Source organism: Anabrus simplex, chromosome 1 (genome assembly GCF_040414725.1).
Source record: "Anabrus simplex isolate iqAnaSimp1 chromosome 1, ASM4041472v1, whole genome shotgun sequence".
NCBI lineage: Eukaryota > Metazoa > Arthropoda > Insecta > Orthoptera > Tettigoniidae > Anabrus > Anabrus simplex.
In genome coordinates, this window is record NC_090265.1 from 32,523,043 (window position 1) to 32,544,844 (window position 21,802).

The following is a 21,802-nucleotide window of genomic DNA, read 5'->3' on the forward strand; positions in this document are numbered from 1 at the left end:
GAAAGCGGCTCGACGAATGTTTTGTCGCAAATGACAAGTAGTTTCTCTGGCATGGTATTCATAGCTTATCTGAAAGATGGACGAAGTGTGTAGAAGCCGATGGCCAATATTTTTAATAAAAAAAAAAGAATTTCCCTTGAAAATTACGTGTTCTCTTTACCACAGAAACAGGAAAAACTTATGTATACACCTGGTAAGCAGGTGTAAATGCGGCATTAGGTTATAAAAGTAAGCGCACTTCTGGGTGTGGGCTTGTGCGTCCTTGCACATGGCAATGAACACGCCTCTTCTCTAAAAGTAATTCGATATAATATCTGCGTCTCACGAGAAGTCTCGGCAGCTTGTAGATACGGCACGAGTAACAGATACTATACTCTAAGCTACAAACATTAACCGTGACAGACAGTGCGACCCCTCTGAAACAGATGCATATTCACTATTAACTTTTTCATATGCAGGACTTATAATTACAGCCGGCTAAATGTGTAAGTACTGTAAAGTACAATTTAACTGCCACTTTGAATCTTCTAAATAGCATCTCATGTCGCAAGAGTAATCGGGGACGGAGCAGATGTTTATTGTAAGGCTTTGAGACCTGAGATAGGCGCATGCGCGGCAGCCATGTTTACCCCTCGCACCCCTTCCTCCGCATCCACGTGACTTCTCGTCAAACGACCATAGTAAGCTTTCGTGAACAGGTCCTTGCTTTCATCGACATATTACAGTTTTATCTTCGATATCAACAGTATATCGTTATTAATAGGATCACGATAAATAATCTACAATATGCAAATGATGCTGTTCTGCTAATAACACTAGTAAACTGTGTGGTCAAACAGAGTGCTGCAGCAGGTCTGCGTTTAAACACTTTTTACTTGATAGCAGGTGGCATACCACTACAACAAGTCCAATTGTTTATGCGTCTCCGGCTAAGGTCACCTGGAAAATGTAAATTTCTTGAAGTTTACAGCAGATTACAATTATAGCATCTAATTCATTTACCATCATGTTAAGATAATATAATAGTAATATTAATTTTAGATGTCGGATGTGGGAGGGACTGAGGATGACTATTGAGTTGACCCTTAATTTGGTGTCGGGGGGAGGGGGGTCCGCGTTTCCAATTTATACCATGTCCGATAAGTTAATTTATTTACAGTTAATGCCTCTAAAAATCCTTCCAGGATATTCAGTGTCTCTTCAGTTCCTAATCTTGCACAGGTTTTATTAAATTCTGGTTCTTCTTCCTCTTCGTTTCTTCATAGGGCCTCTGAATATTAGTTGGTAATTAGTGTCGACCTCTGAGATCTTTTGCTACCGTGTTTTTCCTTCATTCCCACCTTGATATATCTGCTCCCTTCACAAAGGTGCAGGTTGTTCTTATTGGGTCTCGTGGTTCGAACCCCACTGTCGGCAGCCCTGAAGATGGTTTTCCGTGGTTTCCCATTTTCACACCAGGCAAATACTGGGGCTGAACCTTAATTAATGCCACGGCCGCTTCCTTCCTACTCCTAGCCCCTCCCTGTCCTATCGTCGCCATAAGACCTATATGTGTCGGTGCGACGTAACGCAACTAGCTTATTGGGTCTTCTTGGACTGTTTCTCTCTCTTCACCTGATAGTCCTAGAGTGGAGAGTCTGATTCTACCCAGCGCCTCACATTCGAACAGTATGTATTCAGATGATTACTCTGCTTCATCGCCTTTCCTACATATATTGTCTCTTATTACTCCAATTCTATGTAGGTGTTTTCTTCAGATGGCGGTGTCCTGTCAACAGTCCTTCTACCCATCTTATATTTTATCTGCCGAGTTTCAACAGTTCTTTAGTATGCTTCTTGTTTGGTTCTTTTAAATTCTGGTTAATAATACTATTCTTTATTTGTACTTCAAAAACATGTTTTCAAATTACGCTATACAATACTAAACTTACGTTAATAAGAAATATTACAATAAACAAAACCTCCTTCGTAATCTGTGCTTTCCAAGATTACGGAAATTAGTATTATCTTATCTTAAAACGTTCATATACAGTTGTTTTCATATTGTATGACCACTGGCTGCAATTTATTATTATTAGAATTAGGCTATCTTGCATGTTGTTCTTCAAAACCTAATGCATTATGTACCTGAAAACTGAAAACTGAGAAGTCTGGCTTCTCACTGTTGCCGTAAAAGTCGATAAGTAGCTCACAAAGTACAAAACATGGATGTTTCACGCGAAATCCTGGAGTCTGGTTGAATGGAACCTTCGATACCTGTAAAATCGGAATTAGTCTCTCGTCTCGCCGCATGGAGGCTTCGTGGCTGTACAAGCACTCCAGAGCGGGTCTATCAAATCAGGGAAGTTTAATTCAGTTACTGGAGTCCATTAGTGGGTGATGCTCTCCAGACGCCAAACCTCTAAGTGTACGTGGTATTGGAATATAAACGAGGATGCCGCGGTTTTACCTCTGATTGGGCGTTTGTTCTCAAGAATACCGCATTCGCCATTCCGTCTTCATGCACAATTCGTATAGAGGAGACATGTATCGGTAGCGAATAGCAGCCACAGCTCAGACTGAGGGGGGTATTCTCAGTCATCGTTTGATAATGTAACAATACACCTGCTGGGTTGCTGACCTTATTCTTTCGGCCAACATGATAAAACTTGGCACTCGTAATATTTCTTCTGCTACACAGAAAAGCTCTAAATCATGGATATGTTTTTCGGGTTTAGAACACTAGAGAGTGGGTATATATTAGGCCTACTTGGTTCTTTCCTTCTCAATAACCTCGTACGACATGCAGGGGTACACTCATAGTGTTGTGGTAAGAATGTAAAGGAGAGGACATATATGTCTCTGGTAAGACCCCGACTAGAGTATGGTTCCAGTGTAAGGAACACTTACCAGAAAAATGCAGCTCGTTTTGTTGTGGGTGATTTCCGAAAAAAAATTAGCGTTTCTTTTTTTCTTCAAAGTTCGGGCTAGGAAGACTTAAGAGTTTGAAGACGAGTTGCTCGACTAAGTGGTATGTTCTTAGCTGTCAGTGGAAAGATGACGTGGAATGACATTAGAAGACGAATACATTTGAGTAGTGTTTTTAAAAGTAGGAAAGATCATAATATGAAGATAAAGTCGGAATTTACGAGGACAAATTGAGGCAAATATTCGTTTATAGGAAGGGGAGTTAGGATTGGATTGGAAATGTTCAATAAATTTCCAATGTCTTTCCAATCATTTAAGAAAAGACGAGGAAAACAAACAGATAGGCAATCAGCCATCTGGCGACTCCCCTAAATGCAGACCAGTGGTGACTGATTGATGAATATATTTGGGGATGAAGGGATCCGGTAAATTGGTGGAAAAATTTGTGTATCCACAAAGGAGTGATAAGGCTCATATTGCGAGAAAAAGATGGATATACCACTCATAATAAATATATTATAATACTGATATTATTGTGATTATTGTTCGCTTGAATGGCGAGTTTTGGGACCTTCGAAACAGAGAGTCCTGGGTTCGACTCCCGGTACGTCGGGTATTTTAATAGCGTGTTATTAATTCTTCTGGCGCAGGGACTGGTTGTTTCTATTTGTTCCAACACTCTTCTCTTAATACTCAAACAACACATTGCACTACCAACCATCACAGGAACGCAAAATAGTCAATACATCCTTACACGAAGGGCTGGTGTCAGGAAGGGCACCCGACCCTAAAATAGGGCAAATCCTCATGCGCTACACAGTTCGCACTTTCAAGCCGGTAGGTATGAGCAGACCAGTAGAAAAAAATATTATTATTATTATTATTATTATTATTATTATTATTATTATTATTATTATTATTATTATTATTATTATTATTATTGCTAGTTGCTTTACGTCGCACCGACACAGATAGGTCTTATGGCGACGATGGGACAGGAAAGGGCTAGGAGTGTGAAGGAAGCGGCCGTGGCCTTAATTAAGGTACAGTCCCAGCATTTGCCTGGTGTGAAAATGGGAAACCACGGAAAACCATTTTCAGGGCTGCCGACAGTGGGGTTCGAACCTACTATCTCCCGAATAATAATAATAATAATAATAATAATAATAATAATAATTATTATTATTATTATTATTATTATTATTATTATTATTATTATTATTATTATTATTATTATTATTATTATTATTATTATTATTATTATTATTATTATTGCTAGTTGCTTTACGTCGCACCGATAATAATAATTAATGATAATTAATAATTATTAATAATAATTATTATTATTATTATTATTATTATTATTATTATTATTATTATTATTATTATTATTATTATTATTATTATTAGCCGGCTCTGTACTATAGAGGTAGCATGCCTGTGTCTTATTACAATGCCTTGGGTTCATTTCCATGCCAGTTCAAGGATTTTTTTTGCTATTTGCATTACGTCGCACTGACACAGATGGGTTTTATGGCGACGATGGGATAGGAAAGGCCTAGGAATGGTAAGGAAGCGGCCATGGCCTTAATTAAGGTACAGCTCTAGCATTTGCCTCGTGTGAAAGTGGGAAACAATGGAAAACCATCTTCAGGGGCTGCCGACATTGGGATTCGAACCCACTATCTCCCGGATGAAAGCTCACAACTCCGCACTCCTAACCGCACGACCAACTCGCCCGGTTTCAAGGATTTTAATTCTGGACTGAGGAGTAGAACGTGGTTCACGTGTTACGAAATTTTCTCAAGCTCTTAGTTACAAGAAGAAAGCCCACAGTGAGAAGATGTCGCTACTGACCTAGTGTACATAGACGAACACTGGTTGCTATAGTTACAGGAAGAACGCCCACAGTGAGAAGATGTCGCCACTGACCTGGTGTACATAGACGAACACTGGTTGCTATAGTTACAGGAAGAAAGCCCACAGTGAGAAGATGTCGCCACTGACCTGGTGTACATAGACGAACACTGGTTGCTATAGTTACAGGAAGAACGCCCACAGTGAGAAGATGTCGCCACTGACCTGGTGTACATAGACGAACACTGGCTGCTATAGTTACAGGAAGAAAGCGCACAGTGAGAAGATGACGCCACTGACCTAGTGTACATAGACGAACACTGGTTGCTATAGTTACAGGAAGAAAGCGCACAGTGAGAAGATGACGCCACTGACCTAGTGTACATAGACGAACACTGGTTGCTATAGTTACAGGAAGAACGCCCACAGTGAGAAGATGACGCTACTGACCTAGTGTACATAGACGAACACTGGTTGCTATAGTTACAGGAAGAACGCCCACAGTGAGAAGATGACGCTACTGACCTAGTTTACATAGACGAACACTGGTTGCTATAGTTACAGGTAGAATGTCAGCAGTCTAACCTAGTCAGCGATCGGTGACGGTCGTATTGAGTTGAGGTGCCGGGAGAGCCGGCGTGGAGTGTGAACGGTGTGTGGAAAAGAAAGACGAGAGGGAAGAGGAAGATGATAGGCGTGGATCAATATCGTGCAGCTATTGGAAGATGGCAGAGGAGATGGAAGAATGAAACAGCCAAAATTAAAGGAGGTAAAGTGGAAACAAGAATGATGAGCGAGATGGTACTGGTGGCAGCTGTGATTATGGTACTTCTAACCATAGGAGGTGTAGAGGTTTACCCCGGCCCAACCCCCAGTGGCAACATGAACTGGGAAGACGTGGAGATTATAAGAAGAGTGGTGAAAGAAGTGGTGGAAGAAGTATGCCCGTTTGAACAGATCAAAAATATGATGAAAGAACAAGTGAAGGAATTTGAACATATGAGGCGTTGGGTACAGGGAAAGGCAGAAGAGACAATGAACAAAGTGGAAACCAGCGAGAGAGAAATTATATTACTCAAAGCAAAAATAAAGGAGATGGAAGAAGAGGTGGTGAAGCTGAAAGCAGAAATTGGAGACAGTAGCCGAGAACGTAGGAAGAAATGCTTATTTATATATGGAGTGCCGGAAGACAAAGGAGAATATAAAGTGCTGACAACCTACAAATTGGTGGAAGTCATCCAGAAAATGATGAGAATAAACTTCAGTGAAGTGGATATTGATGATGTAGAAAGGATATTAATATTATTATTATTTATTTTCCTTAAATTGTACATGTACAATTTAGGGGTGGTAGATGGAGAAAGGGCAAGCCCCACATACACGGAAGTGCCTCCATCTCCACATGTGTACATAAACTCTACTGAATATTTACATACAAACTTATGTAGACAATTTTAAATTTACATATTTACACTATAAACACTGTACCCTTAGAATAATAATTATCTTGATTTATCCTGAAAATATTAGAGTAAGAACACCCAGCCATTTATACTCTCACTCAGACCCCTGTATACACACTCATTCACAACCACTCACACACGCGCACGCATACACATTCGCCCACATACACCTGTACTTGCACCCATCCTTCTTGCAATTCTAATTTATACAAGTTATATACATCACATGCAGGTTTATATTTACATATACATTTTCTTTACTTCGCGGAGGAAGTGAGGAAGAGGAAGTAGCTTTACCTCAGATGGTATAAGGTTCCACGTACGAGCAGCCCTTGAGTAAAACCCATTTAAATATGAGGTTGTTCTAGCGAAGGGAGGGACAAGAGTAACTCCTTGGCCTCTTTTAACAGAGCGGTAATTGAGCTGCAGGCGGTGGAAAGGGAAGAGGTGTGTGTTATCTGTCAGGGATTTCCCAAGGAAGGCTACATCTATTTGTGTACATAACGAGTTCACTGGTGGCAATGACCTGGCTGTGTTTAAGGGGATGTGTTTGTTAATTAAACGTTCTGCTCGTCGCTGGATACCTTCTAGTTTCCTCATATTTTCCGTTGTAGTTGGATGCCAGGAAGGAAGGCCATATAGTAGTATGGGCCGCACGAGGGAAATATAAGCCGTTCGTAGGGCTTTACTTCTTCCTCCCGAGAGACATCTACGGACGAAACCTAGCGCCCGGTATGCCTTACACCTCACTTCCTCCACGTGTTTATTCCATTTCAGATTGTCCGTAATGTGAATACCGAGCAGTCTGATGGAGTTAGAAGTCGGCAGTTGGATTCCACATAGAGTAGGTTGGTTCTGGAGTGGTTGTTTAGCTCTGCTTAGTCTTATATATTTACACTTCTTAATATTTATATACAATCTATTTACCTCACACCACAGAGCTATACTATCCAGATCCGATTGGAATTGTACAATATCATCACTGTTTTTCATGGCTCTGTAAATGACTGTGTCATCGGCATACTGCGCCATGGTCGAATTTACACAATCCGGTAAGTCGAGAGCATAAATCGTGTACAGGAGGGGCCCTATCACACTGCCCTGAATTACTCCAGAAGTAATTGTGGTTTGGTCTGATTTGGCTCCTCCGTACACAACACATTGCGTTCGACCCACCAAAAATGACCTCAACCATGACAGCAGTTTACCCTGAATGCCGTAGTTGCTAAGTTTTAACAGAAGTCTTTGATGTGACACCTGGTCAAAAGCTTTGCTCCAGTCCAGAGTCACACAGTCTATTTGTGAGACATCAGTCTGCTCCAAAGAGAACTGCCAGTCATCAATGACTTTTGTTAGAAGTGTTGTGCAGGATTTTCCCGGAATGAAGCCGTGCTGGTTTGAGTTCAGCAGGTTTCTCTCCTTGAGAAAGTCCAACATACATTTAGCAACTAGACGTTCCATACATTTACAGACCCCTGATGTTATAGAAACTGGGCGGTAATCATCTACGTTTTCCTTATCTCCATCTTTGAAAACTGGTACTACGTTGGCTTCTTTCCACTCGAAAGGTACAGACCCGGTATTAATGGAATAGTTGAAGAGAGCGCAAAGCGAGGGCGCCAAGGCGACTGCACAATTCTTGAGAATTCTTGCTGGCACTCGGTCCGGCCCGGTCGCGGCATGAGGTCTTGTTTTCAGACGGCTCTCCTTTACTTCAGTCGTTGAGAAATACAGGTTGGTTAGAGGGAAGAGAGGGGTAGATGTTGTCCTTGAATATAGCATGTTCTCTTCCTCAGTAGGGACGGAGAAGTTACTTTTAAATTTCCTGTTGAATGTGTCTGCAATTTCTTGTGGTGTGGAGACTGCCGTACCGTTATGTTTAAATACAGATGGAGCTCTGTTGCAACCTTTATTTCTGAGAAGAGCCCAGAGTTCCTTGGAGTTGGTGTTGAGACTGTGGATGTAAGAATCGTAGGAATCTCTGATAGATTGTTTAGCCTTGTTCCTAGCCAGCCTGTATTTCTCCCACTCATAATCGGTTGGTTTTCTTTTCCATTTCTGGTACAGGCGGTCCCTTCTTCGAATTTCTCGCACTATCTCCTTGGTAATCCATGGAGATTTCCGTCTGCTGGTTATATTTACTGTTGGTGTGGTTTCTTCTACGCATTGAAAGAAAATTTTCTTCCAGTCGTTCCATATCTTGTTTATGTCAGTACTGCCGGTGAAATCTGAGGTGAGAACGGGGAGGCGGTTGGATAGTAAAGTGGATAGATCGTTCCAGTTTGTTTGGGAAAAATTATAAACTGTTCTGGTATGGAGTTTGGGGGATGGTTTTATATGGGTCAGTGTTGCGAGGATTGCCTGATGGTCACAGAATCCAGGAATAGTATTAAGAGATTGGACGGACTGTGGTATATTACTTAGGAAAAGATCAAGGGTTGAACGTGTTGTTTGCGTAATACGCGTGGCTTCGAACATTAATTGATGAAGGAATAAATCATAGAAAGCGGAAAGGAATTTATTGGCGAGGGGGTTATTTGGAACAGGTGCAGCATTTCTGGACCACTTAATTTCTAAGTTGAAATCACCGTCAATATAAATGGCATCGTAATTTTGTTGTACATGTTGCACACGCTCGAGAGAGAGGATTAGTTCATCGTTCATTTCCGGCGACGTCTTAGGGGCGCGATAAATTGATCCAATAAGGAATTTGCGTTTGTTTCACGTCACTTCCACCCACAGTGCTTCGGCTGCTGTCTCCAGGTGATGAACTCGAGTTGGATTACATTCTGGCTTGGCTGCAATTAGAACTCCCCCTGCAGAGCGGTGGGTTCGGTCCTTACGGAACAATATCAGCGAGTCAGGGAACACTTCTGAGTCATTAATTTTGCTGGACAACCACGTCTCATTGACACATACGATGGTCGGGTCAAGGCTTTCAAGCGATGAGTGGATATTTTGTAACCGTCCAGGTCGCATAATACTGCGCGCATTGAAGGCAAAAGGTGATATATTTTTATTTACATATGTACATTTAGAATTATTCACTAAGTCACTGGGCGTATCACTGGTAACTGTAAAGAACGAGTCTGATAACAGCGGCATTTCACACTTCCAGCATAACCATGTACGGGAACCGTTCTTTATTTTTCTGAATTCAGACACTGAGACTTTTGCTCAGGTTCTATGGCCTTTTAGCAAGCAATTATTACAGTGGACAAATAATTGATTCCTCCTAGCACTATTTCCGCAAATTGTGCACTGTTGTGGACCCGGGTTTAGTTCGATGTCCCCACTTAGGGCAAGTGCCAAGCACAGCAGTGACTGATTATCTACAGGCAGTCTGACAACACCGCTCCCGTCCCTTCGCCGAGGCCGACCTATGGCTGCCATCCCCAGACTTTCAGCACGGCACCACGTCAAACCGTTAAGACTACATTTTTCACTCACCAATAGTTTTTCCAATAGAATTATGTTTTCCAGGTATCCAGGAGGGTTATCTGAAGCGATTGTAGCTCTTTTGGAGTATTGCACTGCACTCTTTACCACCAAAAATATAACAATACTGCGCATAACGCTCAGCGTCACTTCTGCACACGCCGCCATCTTGATGCCAAAAAACGGGGTGATAGGCCGATAAAACCGAAGTTGTTTTCCACCCTGATGGCGGAAATAGTGTTAAGAGGCGCAGATAATATACGGAATAGAAAAATTTGGATAAAAAGGGACATGGGAAGAGAAGGGGTAAAGAGTATAAACACTCTGAAGAAGCATTTGGTCCGGGCTAAAATGCAAGGGTTGAGAACCTATATTAAGGGCCAACAATTAGTAGTAACCAATGGACTTTGGACCAGAATGTGGACAACGAAGAAATTACGAAAAATGGAAGAGAATAGGAAGGACGAAGTGGTAGTGGGAAAGAGTGTGGAAGAAAGGCAAATCAAAGACAGTAAAATGGGCGGAAACGGTCATGGAGGCAAAGAAAGAACCAAAGAAAACAAGGCATTGGATCTAAGCTCGCAGCAAGAAGTAATAAACTTGACACATGAGATTTTCAAAACGATCGAAGAAGGAACCAGCGAATTCGTAAATGAGATGAGGAAAGAGATAAGTAAGGAGACCAGGGCGACAAGGGCACTAATTAAGGAGCTGACCTCGGAGTCCCATGTGAGAGAAGAAAGGAAGATGCAGGGAGCGATTGTGGGGGCGGAAACTCAAGATGTGACAAGAGCGCACAAACCAAGTGAAAATACGGCTGGGAGACAGGAAGAAGAAGCAAGAGGTGTACTGGCGAAAGGGAGAAGTCTGAGCCTAAGAGAGATATGGGGTAAAAAGAACAAATTGGACGAAGGCATAGTGACAAGAAGCAAAAAAGGAAATTTGCAGTAGAAAGTAAAGTGCTGTACATATGAGAATAGCTGAGTGTGTGTGTGTTACGCATAACTATGTCAAGAGTGACTAAATGATAAGAGTGATTAAATAGGCAAATTAGCAGGCGGTAAAATGCGTAGTGAATGAGGAAGAGAGTGATTGTAAATTGGACAGGTGTTAAGGATAACGCTAATATGTGGGGATGGCTTGCCTATGAGTTGAGGGTTCTAGTTAACTGTGAGTGAATATGGTTTCATTTAAGATGGTGAGTTGTCTGGATTCTAAAGTTAATAAATATTGTGAAATAATAGAGGCTGAATAGTGCTCAACAGTAACGCAACATAAGGTGAATAAATTGCACACCGGCACTACAATGGAGGTAATACGAAGCCAGGTTTGCAACTTAAGTAGGATGTAAGAGAGGACAGTGCTCAAGAAAGAATGCGCCGAGTGCGAACCCGCCCGGAAGTGACATACTCTCTGTCTAAAGTGCAGATACAGTCTGACACGGCATTGTACTCGGCTCAGTAATACGTTGCCTGTTTTTAGTTTATTATGTTGCCAGTTTTAGTTTCTTTCTCCACTACTGCCATATTGCCAACAGATGATAATACCTTGTTGCAGTAGTTACATTTGTTTTCGGTCTATCCCTTTTCTTTATAGCAATATTGAGATTTTTTGAGGTTTTGTTTTATATCTGAAAAGATATCACTGCACCATTGCCATTTGATTATTATTATTATTTACATTAATATTGCCTTTTTCCTTTGTTTGTTGTTAGTTATGCTTACTTTACGAAAGTTATTATATGTGCATGTCAGCCTATCCTGCCTAGGTTGGACATTATTATTTTTCTCCCTTAATAGATCAATAAGGCTTCATTGCTGTACATCTGGAAGAAAAATAAAAAATAAAGACATCTATCAACAGGTAGAATGTACACAGTGAAAAGATGACGCTACTGACCTAGTGTACATAGACGAACACTGGTTGTTATAGTTACAGGAAGAAAGCGCACAGTGAGAAGATGTCGCTGCTGACCTAGTGTACATAGACGAACACTGGTTGCAATAGTTACAGGAAGAAAGCGCACTGTGAGAAGATGTCGCTACTGACCTAGTGTACATAGACGAACACTGGTTGCTATAGTTACAGGAAGAAAGCGCACAGTGAGAAGATGACGCTACTGACCTAGTGTACATAGACGAACACTGGTTGCTATAGTTACAGGAAGAAAGCGCACAGTGAGAAGATGTCGCTACTGACCTAGTGTACATAGACGAGCACTGGTTGCTATAGTTACAGGTAGAATGTACACAATGAGAAGATGACGCTACTGACCTAGTGTACATAGACGAACACTGGTTGCTATAGTTACAGGTAGAATGTACACAATGAGAAGATGACGCTACTGACCTAGTGTACACACACGAACACTGGTTGCTATAGTTGCAAGCGCACAGTGAAAAGATAACTCTACTGACCTAGTGTACACACACGAACACTGGTTGCTATAGTTGCAAGCGCACAGTGAAAAGATAACTCTACTGACCTAGTGTACACACACGAACACTGGTTGCTATAGTTGCAAGCGCGCAGTGAGAAGATGACGCTACTGACCTAGTGTACACACACGAACACTGGTTGCTATAGTTGCAAGCGCACAGTGAAAAGATAACTCTACTGACCTAGTGTACACACACGAACACTGGTTGCTATAGTAACAGGTAGAATGTACACAATGAGAAGATGTCGCTACTGACCTAGTGTACACACACGAACACTGGTTGCTATAGTTACAGGAAGAAAGCGCACAGTGAGAAGATGTCGCTACTGACCTAGTGTACACACACGAGCACTGGTTGCTATAGTTACAGGAAGAAAGCGCACAGTGAAAAGATAACTCTACTGACCTAGTGTACACACACGAACACTGGTTGCTATAGTTACAGGAAGAAAGCACACAGTGAGAATATGACGCTACTGACCTAGTGTACATAGACGAACACTGGTTGCAATAGTTACAGATAGAATGTAGACAGTGAGAAGATGTCGCTACTGACCTAGTGCACATAGGCGAGCACTGGTTGCTATAGTTACAGGATGAAAGCGCACAGTGAGAAGATGGCACTGCTGACCTAGTGTACATAGACGAACACTGGTTGCTATAGTTACAGGAAGAAAGCGCACAGTGAGAAGATAATGCTACTGACCTAGTGTACACACACGAAAACTGGTTGCTATAGTTACAGGAAGAAAGCGCACAGTGAGAAGATGGCGCTGCTGACCTAGTGTACATGGACGAACACTGGTTGCAATAGTTACAGATAGAATGTAGACAGTGAGAATATGACGCTACTGACCTAGTGTACATAGACGAACACTGGTTGCAATAGTTACAGATAGAATGTAGACAGTGAGAAGATGTCGCTACTGACCTAGTGTACATAGACGAACACTGGTTGCAATAGTTACAGATAGAATGTAGACAGTGAGAAGATGTCGCTACTGACCTGGTGTACATAGACGAGCACTGGTTGCAATAGTTACAGATAGAATGTAGACAGTGAGAAGATGTCGCTACTGACCTAGTGTACATAGACGAACACTGGTTGCTGTAGTTACAGGAAAAAAGCGCACAGTGAGAAGATGACGCTACTGACGTAGTGTACATAGATGAACACTGGTTGCAATAGTTACAGGAAGAAAGCGCACAGTTAGAATATGACGCTACTGACCTAGTGTACATAGACGAACACTGGTTGCAATAGTTACAGGAAGAAAGCACACAGTGAGAAGATGACGCCTCCTTGCATTTTGTGAAAATTGTGAATTGACCGTGCGTTTAGAGGCGCGCAGATATGAGCTTGCATTCTGGAGATAGAAGGTTCGAATCCCATTGTCAGCATTCTGAAAACGGGACTTCGTGTTTCCCTTTATTAATGCCACGGCCGTTTCCTTCCCACTCCTAGCCGTTTCCTGTCCCATCGTCGCCTAGGAACCCACTTGCATCGGTGTGACGTAAAGCCAATTATTTAAAAAATTAACCTTGGAACATAACGAGTTTCCGTAAATTGGCATGCAAGTTACTTACTGTGGATTTCTCTACATACCTGTGCAAAAACATATTCCCAGTCACAATCTGAAATAGAGTAGAAGTTAGATCATGTTTGCTCGTGTTACTTTGGAAGTAGAGCTGCAATTTTCCTCGACGTACCGGTGACTAACTCAGTGCACAATAATGACGTGCTGCCTCCGTAGGGGACTGGTGCAGTTACTTCGAGCTGACGCCCTATAGGCGCAAGATTGCCAGATATGTCGGTGGCGAGTAAGGAACACTTCAATGGCTTTGGCATTATTCTTCTTTGAGTAATTCAGTCTAATGACTTGTTTGCTCCTGAGGTGAGTTTTCTCCAACTGTGTCGATCCCGTGCAGTATGTTTTGCGTCTGCATAGCTCCTGCATCCTGAGTTCACTAGAAACGTCATTATTAATGTCTTTCTTGGTCTTCCAGGAGGGTATTTCCATGGTACTTTGCCTTCCAAAATTTCCATCAACACATTACTATGTCGAAGCCTGTGTCCCATCCAAGAAATTTGTCTCTTCCTAATTTCACTCAACAGCTGTCTCTTTCCTTGGCCAATGTTCAATACCTCAGCGCTGGTCTTCTTCTCCACCTAACTTATCTGTTGCAGCCGACGCCAACACCACATGTCAAAGTCTCCTAGCCTCTTAGTATTACTCTTGGTTAACGTCCATGTCTCAGCATAATACAGAGCAACAGACCAAACATGGTAATATAATGAACAAGAGTAGAGACCAGTAATACCGGTAATAATATATCAGCGTAAAATATTTATTATGTTATTACAAACTAAAAATGTGTTAATCTTTAGATCAAATGTATATTTCACAGGTATTTGTCATTTGAAGACGCAATTTGCAAAAATGTATATTTCAACAAAATGTTCTTGTGAAATTCTTTACAATTCTTATAATAGTTGAAGTATACAAACAACTCATATTTTATTTAATCTACAGATCTTTCGTTTCTGTCATCCCTCTATGTTAATGGCATTAGTGAAAATATGCTTTCAGAATATGAATTAAACGGAAGTATAACTAACACAAACGTTAAGTACATCAAAATATTCTTAAACTTAAAAGATTTTCACTTTGTCGAACACAACAAGTTCAATCATAATATATAACACTATAACATACCTGTAAAAAAGACACACTATTAAAAAAGGAATGACATCTTTCGTTCTAAAAGATCATCTTCAGATCAGATCAAATCACTTTAAACCATGTGCATATATGTACAATACTGTTTTCGTTGCGTAAACAAGTTAATGTTTATCAGTTTGTGATGTTGTGAACGAGTAATGAATGTATTAGTACTCTACTGTCACTTCGATAAATTATGGACATTTCCCGTAGGTACTTATCTTAGCTGCTATCGTCTGTTATCTCCCACAACTGTGTCTTTGTCAGATGTTTTATCTACTCTGCGGCAGACCTTGCCAGGACTTCCCAGTCAATACTCCAACAACTTCAAACGCAACTACGAAGGCCATCATATAGCAGTATTATTGCTGACTGTATTTACGGGAAAGTTCCGTCGAATTGAAAGCTTTAACTTGGGGGAATGGGAAACAGTGCAATGCCACAATAATTCATATATGTCGTTAACCTCAATCATTTATCTCTTTCTGAGGATCAGTGGCAGAACACAACTCATGGATCCCGATTCAAACCCAGCCGAGTTACTAGGATTTTTGAAGGAGAAAGAAATTTCATTCAGCATTTAAAGTCGTTCGATGCCGGCATGTAAAAGATCGCTTAGCATAATTAATTTTTAGTTGGTATAGCTAATTTATATAAGACATAGATCGGCCATTTCTTTCACTTTCTCTGATATCTTGAGGACTAAATTGGAAAGTGGAAATTCAGTCAATCAATTTGTCACCTCAGATCTGTATTTCCGGATCTCACCCAAAAGATTTCCTATCAATTTCTTACCTACACGCTTCCCAAACGATTTCAAAGAATTTGAAAAATTCATGGGATATCTCCCTTAGTAAATTACTCTAACCTCTAATTTTTCTTCTTATGAACGAGTATTTGCTCCTATTTTCTTTTATGAATTCCAAATGTATTGTTGATAAACTTAACCATAATAGGTATTTTATTTGAACCTGTATCGACTTGTCTACATGTATTAAAGAAACTATTTAAAATAGTTTATATTGGGTCCAACTTGTCAAAACACTTTTAATGATTTATTGTATCATACATCCTTGATTTGACTTCACTGATCAAGGGTATGCATATTGTTCCTGAAACATGTATGATAGAACAAATCATTTCTCAATCATTAAAAGTGTACTGACAAGGTGGACCCATCATAAACTATTTTAAATAGTTTCTCTAATACATTCCCAATGTATCTCATTAAAAATGAAGCTATACTTTATAGTGACGACTCAGTTAATGTTATATTAATTCTTTTCAATCTTTCGAACACTAACTATAACATCTACAACACTATAATATACCTGTGTATTAATTAAGTGTTTGAGTGATTTTTACAATTATGTTACACGAGGGCGAATCAAAAAGTAAGTTACACTTCCAATTTATGGCCATTTGTGAAACCACCTACACATAGGCAACACGGCATACAATACAAGTTCACTTTTCCACACAGTCTCCAAGAAACTGTAAACATTTCTCGGAAAAGTAAACCAACTATTCGATTCCGGATGCGTAGAAATCACCTTAAGCGCTGTTGCCACCTGGAAACAGCTGCTTTCACCTCCTCAACGTTTCGGAAGCGTCGTCCACCGAAATCACATTTCATCTTACCTAACACATGATAATCGCATGGCGCTAAGTCTACACTGCACGGAGGATGGCAGCATACCTCCCCCTTGAAACGCTGCAGCAGTCAGGACGTTTGGCGGGCCATGCAAGATGTTGCGTTATCGTGCAACAAAATCACACCACCGCTCAAGTTTTCCCGCCGCTTTTCTTTAATAGCTTTACGCAACCGGTTCAATGTTCGACAATACGAAGCCGAGTTGATTGTCTTGTCTTTCGGCATAAATTCTACTAACACCACACCCTCCATGTCAAAGAACACTGTCGCCATTACCCTTCCTGCTGAAGGTTGGACCTTGGCCAACTTTCGAGGTGGTGATGTGGTGTGCACCCCTTCCATCGATTTTATCTTTGATTCGGGGGAGAAGAGGTGGACCAACGTTTCATCTCCTGTGATAATTCACCACAGAAAGTCGTTGTCCTCCACAGAATACCGTTGAAAAGTGCCAGTAACGATTGCAAGCGTTGTCCCTTGGGAACATCGGTGAGCAGACGTGGGACCCATCTTTGACACAGTTTACGAAATACAAGGTGCTGGTGAACAATGGAGAACACACTGCCATACGAAATGCTCAGCATGCTGGCAATTTCCTGCAGTGTTATGCGCCGATTCTCTCTATTGATCCCATCCACACTGTCAACATTTGCAACGGTACTGGACGTTGCAGGCCTGCCTTCGCGATATTCGTCCGTGACATCCGTGTGTCCGGCGTCAAATTGCTCACACCACTTTACAATACTCGGACGAGAAATTGCACGCTCACCATATACAGCAGTGAGTTCACGATGAATGTCCGTGCAATTGAGCCGTTTAGCCCATAAAAATCTGATCGTTGCACGCACCTCCAAATTGGAGTGAACATCCTGTTGAAGCGCCACTGGGTGCAGCCCGCTCTGCACACGAAACACGACGAGATACCGCGCCAACCTTCCTTTCGGACGTGTCAGCAGTTACTGTAGCTTGCTCCGCATTGGCCACGCTCACGACACAGAGCGTGCTCTCGCGGCGAGCTAGTGTAACTTACTTTTTGATTCGCCCTCGTATTATATTTTCGACTTTACTCTTTTAAAAGCTCCACTCGATCTTATCCGTCTACTAATAAAATTCCACGCCATCTCTCCACTGAGAGCTCCGAGCATACCACTTAGTTGAGCAGCACGTTTCCTTACTTCCAAATCTTCAGTTCCAAAGTTTGAAACATTTTTGTAACACTACTCGTTAGTCAGAAATCATCTAGAGCAAACTTAGTGCTTCCCTTTGCAAACTTTCCAGCTCTCGAGTAGAGTAATCCCGATGTGGATCTCATTCACCGAACCATGTTCTAATAGTACTTTTTATTAATCTGTTTACCCTCCAGGACTGGTTCTTTCCTCGGACTCAGCGAGGGATCCCACTTCTAGCGCCTCAAGTGCAGTGTCCTGGACAGTGATACTTTCGGTCAGGGGATACAACTGGGGCAGGACCAGTACCTTGCCCAGGCGGCCTCACCTGAGCTGGGGCATTGTCAGGGGATGAGAAGATTGGAAGGGATAGACAAGGAAGAGGGAAGGAAGCGGCCGTGGCCTTAAATTACGTACCATCCCGGCATTTGCCTGGAGGAGAAGTGGGAAACCACAGAAAACCACTTCGAAGATGGCTGAGGTGGGAATCAAACCTTCGTCTACTCAGTTTACCTACCGAGGTTGAGTGGACCCCATTCCAGCCCTCGTACCACTTTTTCAAATTTCGTGGTAGAGCCGGGAGTCAAACCAGGGCCTCTGGGGGTGTCAGCTTATCACACTAACCACTATACCATGGAGGCGGACTGCATTCTTCCTACAAATCCTAAATACTCCCATAACTATATGATGAAGCCTCTAGCATTTATTTAGAACCCCGTTAATTTTATTACCCCAATAAATGTCCTTACTTATTTTCAGGTAAAGGTAAGGGTGTATTCTGCCCGAAGGCAGGTCCGAACCTCCGCAGAGGTATGCCTGAGCCGGAGTTTACGTTCAGTAGGGTGGCCAGCTCCTTTCCGCTCCCCCATTCCCTTAACCCCCCCTCCTCCACCGCCAACAGCGCGTGGCTACCCATCCACATCTTGACCGCGCCCAATGTTGCTTAACTTCGGAGATTTCACGGGATCCGGTGTGTCAACACGGCTACGGTCATTGGCTTACTTATATTGACGGTGGGCATTTTGAACATTTCAGCAAGAGGGAAGACGTTTGAGAGGTTGCTCCCCTAGCTAACGGCTATCCGAGCTGGGGAGGTCAGAGGGTGTGTCTGCATGGGTGATATTAGACAGCTGAGTTACCTATTCGAGAGATTTTTGAAGGATTGTAGATACAAGGGTACAAAGGGGAGGTTGGACATAAACCGGTTCTTAGTGGTTATGCGTAAGGCTGGAGAGCGTCAAGTCAGCTGGGAGTGTTGCGGTAGGTGCAAATAATCTTAAGCAAGCATTTTTATGGCCTCCTTTGCTATTGCATTCAGTAGTGAGGAGACCTCCTGATGCCCCAACACCCAGCTCCCACCAAAATTTAACACCTGTGGCGAACCCACCCCACATATTCCCTCAAATGCAAAGCCCGTCCACAACTACCTGTAAACTGTCCTGAATTAGTAGCCCCTTCCGAACCATAGACTCCCCCACCCAACCACTCCAATCTATTTTCCCTCCCCCATCCCTTGAGGACATAATCCGAGTCGTAACCATTTCCCTCATGAACATCCACCCATACAACCCACCACTGGTCCTAGCTCAACTCCAGGCAGCGGCTAAACAAACCCTAAACGCCCACTCCGGACTGAACACCCACTTCCAGTTCACCCGTCTCGAAACACTAGTATAAATATAACCCGCAATCCATCCCGGTGATCCCGGGTCCCACCCCGCGCCTCGACTCCTACGACCTAGAACAAACTCAATGACCTTTCCACTGTACCCTAGATAACCCACCCCGCGAACCAACTCCTATGCCGAACTCCCCACCACCCCCACTCCACCTTAACACCACACCACCTTTCCCGGCCTTCCCACTCGATGGCGGTAACCCATAGGAAAAATAAGCTGTGACATCAAATCTATCACCCGAACTCCCATAACCCCATGGAAATCCCCAATCCCCCAACCCTCCAATAAAAGCCCAACGAGCCCTCGTCGAACTCCTCCTCTCCCCTAAGCAGCAGATGTAAATACATTAAATATACTAATATATGTATCATATGTTCCAGAAGCAGTATACCTCCAGCAAACAAGACAAGAAGGTACTATCTGTAAATAATCAGCCTCATAAAAATATATAAATACTGTAATGTAACACATTTAAATAGCACAGCAGACACAACCAAAACTTTATATTGTAAATACGGCAAATACTGTAAATAACACTAAATACTGTAAAATGTGGTAAAAATGTGTAAACAATTACTGTAAATATCTTAATAGCCCCCCCCCCCAATAAACTGGAAAAACCGGGGGCAAGGAATATATTTCCAAAAGACAAATTGTAAGAGCTTTATTGTAATCAAATAATACCAAAATCTCAAATCAACAACAACTCAGTAAGAAGAAGGAAGAGTTGTTCGAGTAGAAAATGAGTTTTAAGATGGAAATGAATCATTGAGGACCGATGTCCATACAATCCTTCTACCTCCACCTGTGAGGAATATGTCCTGAAAGTGCGGCCATACCTTACAGTACTGTGGTACCATGAGTATTAACTCATTGCGGCATATCGCTTCTCACCCATGTACGTGAGATGAAGATTGTGGACAGGGACACACTGTACAGTCAATCAAACACATGTATCAGTGATGCCTTGTTCTCTTTATTTTATTATTATCAGTAGTAGTAGTATATCCATAACAGACGGCAAGACATCCTCGCGTACCAACCACCGTTTATTTTGCGTGAGCCCTTCGCACCTAGTTACCAGGCTTCAGGTGTACCTGTGACTCAACCTCAAACACATTACCGACCTCATCCAGTTACCTGGCTTCAGGAGTAGCTCTGGCTCAACCTAAAATGCATTACCGACCTCATTCAGTTACCAGGCTCCAGGAGTACCTCTGGCTCAACCTCAAACATATTACCGACCTCATCCAGTTACCAGGCTTCAGTAGTACCTGTGGCTCAACGTCAAATTCATTACCGACCTCATTCAATTACCTGGCTTCTGGACTAGCCTACCTCTGGCTCAACCTCAAACACATTACCGACCTCATCCAGTTAGCAGGCTTAAGGAGTACCTGTGGCTCAACCTCAAATTCATTACCGACCTCATTCAGTTACCTGGATTCAGGAGTACCTCTGGCTCAACGTCAAACACATTGCCGACCTCATTCAGTTACCTGGATTCAGGAGTACCTCTGGCTTAACCTCGAACACATTACCGACCTACAGTCGTGCAAGTATACTTGTTCCGTGAATGTTAAAAGTGCAGGATAGTCGTCTACAAGTACTGCTACTAAATGTTTTCACTCCTCTCCTGAACGGGCAGGCAGCTCTTCGAGAACGTGACAACGTCCCTCAGGCCAGGAGACTCCTATTGGAGAACTAGGAATTCTCCCGGCATTCGCCTTAATGCGGGAGAATGGGAAGCCAGAGGCGCAGAGCCACAGTAGAGCCAAGGCTACCCCTTCTCTGCTCGGTTGGCCGGTCTGATCCCACATCAGCCTTGGTCGGTTGTGGGGCGAGACGCACCCTGGATCCGCGGACCTATTAATTGCGAATAGACGCGTATATGCCATTATGGCAAACCACATCAAATCGAGTGTTAAAGTATTATCCCCAGTTAAGAATTGTTGGTAAATCTTGAGACACTGAAGGCTAGTTGAAATTTAAAGCTTGAAATTTTCGTCACCAAACGCAAATGAAAAATAATTCATGCAGTAGAGGGTTAATATTTGCACTTCACGTTGTACTACTGAAGCGTTTAGTAAACTGGTCTGTATGATATTAGGTCACTCATATACCGTCATTTGGTTTCAATAAAAATGTATGAAATAAACTGGTATTAACGTTAATTTACCTCAAGACAAAGCTTCACTGTCAGGATCTAATGCTTTTTGTAGTTCCCTCTAATGAGGCGGAAATATAGAACGTAATGGACGAGCTATCACTGAAATGAAACAAAAATGTCTGTAAATTACCAGGACAAGCAGATTCAGGGACAAAGCCGTAATTACGAGAGACAATAGACCACGCACTGCCGTCAGCACGCTACCTCGGTCCTGTGGGCCCATGGACTGCTTTTGTTGCACAAATTATGCCTCAATCAGCAAAGAATAACTCGAGGAGTTGAACAAATATCTACTGCACTGAAATCCG